The sequence below is a fragment of the Cebus imitator genome, unplaced genomic scaffold (genome assembly GCF_001604975.1).
Source record: "Cebus imitator isolate Cc_AM_T3 unplaced genomic scaffold, Cebus_imitator-1.0 Scaffold50, whole genome shotgun sequence".
Taxonomy (NCBI): Eukaryota; Metazoa; Chordata; class Mammalia; order Primates; family Cebidae; genus Cebus; species Cebus imitator.
Window position 1 is genome coordinate 7,838,013 of NW_016107365.1, and position 3,980 is coordinate 7,841,992.

The 3,980-nt window shown below is 40.6% G+C and overlaps 1 long non-coding RNA gene across 2 annotated transcripts in view; it reads left to right on the forward strand.

The window, feature by feature from the left end:
* LOC108303764 overlaps nucleotides 1–3,980 on the forward strand; it is a 36,130-nt gene that overhangs the window by 16,643 nt on the left and 15,507 nt on the right. For both annotated transcript variants that reach the window (XR_005200092.1, XR_001824968.2), the window contains one exon: nucleotides 24–296. This is a non-coding gene — a long non-coding RNA (uncharacterized LOC108303764). The remainder of the gene's footprint in view (nucleotides 1–23; nucleotides 297–3,980) is intronic.

A 3,980-nucleotide genomic window follows, 5' to 3' on the forward strand; every position in this document is an offset into this window, starting at 1 on the left:
GAAAGGCAGACTGCCACATGCAGCGCCTCATTTGGATGTGTCTGGAGTCTTGGAAGCTTGACTACCCTACGTTCTCCTACAAATGGACCTTGAGAGCTTGTTTGGAGGTTCTAGCAAGGGAGCGCAGCTACTCATATACCCTTGACCGAAGAACGGTCCTCCTCTATCGGGGATGGTCGTCCTGTTCGACCGAGCGCGCAGCTTCGGGAGGGACGTACATGGAGCGGTGAGGGAGGAAGGAGACACCTGCCTAGCCAGCCAGATCAGCCGAATCAACCCTGGCAATCAATGGGGTTGTCGCAGCCAGATCGCCCTCACATCCTTCGTTATTATATTTTATAATAAAATTATTCTGGAAAAAGGTGATGTGATCAGCCCTACATGAGATAATAATCAACATTTATTCAAAATGATTTAGGAATGTGGAGAAACTATATTACTAAATATCACAAAGGAAACATTTTAGGCCATTTATAATACCTTATTTTACATAAGAATTGTACGTTACCTTAATCTCAGAGGCAAAGGCTTAAGCTATACAAAATGGCCAGGTACAGTGGCTCACGACTGCAGTCCCAGCACTTTGGGAGACCGAGGTAGGTGGTTTGCTTGAGCCCAGGAGTTCAAGACCAGCTTGAGCTACATGGTGAAACCCCATGTACAATACCCAAACACAAATATTAGCCAGTGTGGTGGTGCATGCTTGCAGTCCCAGCTACCTGGGAGGCTGAGGTGGAAGGATCACCTAAGCCCAGGAGGTCAAAACTACAGAGGGCCAAGATTACACCACTGCACTCCAGCCTGGCTGACAGAGCAAGACTCTGTCTCAAAAAAAAAAAAAGTTACACAAAATGATCTTGTTATACTTTTCCTCATATTCCTAACACATGGAATATTTTTATTCATTCGTAGGTTTTTTAAAGAAGTTTAAATGTCTAAATAATATACTCAAAGGGAAGTAGAGTTTGCCCTCCACATTCAAGTCTTCCACAACCGCAGATTCAACCAAGAGCAGATCAAAAGTATTTGAAAAACATTTTTAAAAAAACAATAAAACACGATATAAATTTAAAAATATAGTAAAACAACCACTTACATAGCATTTACATTATATTAGGTATTATAAGTAATCTAGAGAGATGATATAACAGGAGGGTGTATGTTATATGCAGATATGACACCTTTTTTTTTTTTTGAGACACAGTTTCTATCGCTTCTTTACTGCAACCTGTTTTATCTGCAAGTTTTTATGACCTGTGTCTTCTGCCGACCTCTTATCTTAACCTATGACTAAGAATGCCTTAGCCTCCTAAGAATGAAGCCCAGTAGGTCTCAGCCTCATTTCACCCAGCCCCTCTTCAAGATGGGAGTTGCTCTGGTTCAAAAGCCTCTGACGCTTCCTTAATGACTACGTATTTTGTAGACTATCGCTACCTATGATTCACTGAGAGACAAGTCCATGATCATTGCAGAAGCCTAAATTAGTGGTACCATACCACTTATTTCATTACTTCTTGGATACAATGTAGATTTACTGAGTGCAATGAGAAGGGAGAAAACAAATTGAACAAAGTGATACAAGAAATTGCATATTTGGCTGGGCGTGGTGGTTCACACCTGTAATCCCAGCACTTTGGGAGGTTGAGGCAGGTGGATCACCTGAGGTCAGGAGTTCGAGACCAGCCTGCCTAACATGGCAAAACCCCATCTCTACTAAAAATACAAAAAATTAGCCAGATGTGGTGGCAGGTGCCTGTAATTTCAGTTGCTCGGGAGGCTGAGGCAGGAGAATCACTTGAACCCGGGAGGTGGAGGTTGCAGTGAAACGATATCACACCACTGCACTCCAGCCTGGGCGACGAGATGGAAACGCCGTCTCAAAAAAAAAAAAAATTGCATCTTATGGGACAAGATGAAGTTCTTGCAAGTCTTACAGCGTGGACCACAACAGGTTATGGCCACAGTAGTTTCTGCAACTCTCCACAGATTTTCTTCAGGGCAAATGTGAAAGTTGGTATGTTATAAGAAAGGAAAAGAAATCTTGGGACCCCAAAATCACTAAGCTATGAGGACAGTCAAGCTGGGAACTGCTTGGGCAAACCTGCCTCCCATTCTGTTCAAAGTCATCTTTCTGCTCATTGAAATAAATGCACATTTGATTGCCTCCTTTGGAAAGGCTAATCAGAAACTCAGAAGAATGCAATTGTTTGTCCCCTATCTACCTTGCCACTTCCAGTTGTCCCACCTTTCCAGACTGAACCAATGTTCATCTTACATGTATCGATTGATAGCTCATGTCTCCCTAAAATGTATAAAACCAAGTTGTGCCCCTTGGGCACATGCCATCAGGACCTCCAGAGGTTGTCACGGGTGCGCATCCTTAACCTGGCAAGATAAACCTCCTAAACTGACTGAGACCTATCTTAGATTTTGGGGGTTCACAATAGGGAAAGACAAATATGGAAACAAATATTATGAAGGCAACAAGCAGCTTTTTGTATATACTACTGAAATAAGTTGCAAAAATCCACATTATGGGATGTGGGTAGAAACATGGAGCCCCTCAAATGCTATCACTGGCTGCATTCACAGATGACCCTCCAGCAACAGCGCTAGCTACTGTTCATAAATTCACTTGGACAAATCATAAATTCAATATGAGTGACACTCATGAACAACATGTACCCCATTCCACCACTAAAAGAAGATTCAAAAGTGGGTCCCACCTTCAACAGCATACAAAACAATGAAAAACAGTTTAAATATGCAAAATGTAGAGCTTTTCATGTAATTTCACTTTTACTATTTAACATTCGCTTGATTAATATTGTTTAACTAAATTATGTAAAAGGGAGTAACATTTGAGCTAGACCTTAAAATATGGAGAAGTAAATTCAAACAGGTAAATGAGGTAGATAGATTTCATAGTAATAAAACAACCAGAGGCATATTTCACAGACATTAGGATATTAGAGTGATCCTGTATTTTAAGTGCATGTACAGGTCTAAAGGCTTAACATTGAAGAATATTGTTTTTGAGGTTAATAGTTAAAAGAAATAATAAAGCAGGTCCTACAAGAATTAGAAATAAATCTTCATGGTACCATAAAAAATTTCCCAAACCACTGACATAGCACACTAATGTATTCAAATGTGCCCATGCAGCTGGAGCAGACACTGCCACAACAGTTGGTATAATCACAGATGGAATGATTATAATGGAAGTATAAAAGCAAAAGGGGATAAAGCAAAACTGAATGGCCTTAAATTAGGTGGTAAATCATTCCATTTAAGTCTTGTAGTTCAGAATTCAAACCAAGGGCCCCCGTTTTAGAAAACGGATGGGAAATTTATTAGAAGTCATTCAGAAGGCACTGAAAAAGAACACTGCTTTTACAATGGAAAAATATGTCAAATCACTTTAAAGTTCAATGGTAGCAGAACACTTAAGGAAATCATAGCACTGCAACTGGAGGAAACCAGTCATTAAATATTGTAAGCAGATGACATAGACATCTGGTATTTTTGTCTGTCTAGCATCCTTTCTTCCCTTTCCAGTGACAGCATCCTTTTGTCTATTGTGGAACTGTGTCTCCTTTACCTTAATCATTTAATTTCTAGGGTACTTTCCTCTGTCAAAGGCGTAGGCAAGTTACCCAGGCCTAACCACTCGTAATAATCTGTCTGCACAGCCACAGTGATTAGGCAAGTGGTAGTCACATGACTCAAGTTGGGCTAATCAGAACATTTTCCTGGGAAGTTGCTAGAAGAAAGCCTCTATTTCATTTGGGTTGGTAAACTGTGGTATTATAAGGCTGAAACTCTGTGCAGCTATATCTCAGCTTGTCTGCAGTTCAAGAAATGAAGCCAACATAGCAGAAAGCAGATCTGAGAGAATGAGAGAAAATCCTGGTGGTATCATCTGACTTCCTAGACCTATTCATCTCAGAGCAGTACACCCTTGACTTTAGAGTTAAGAA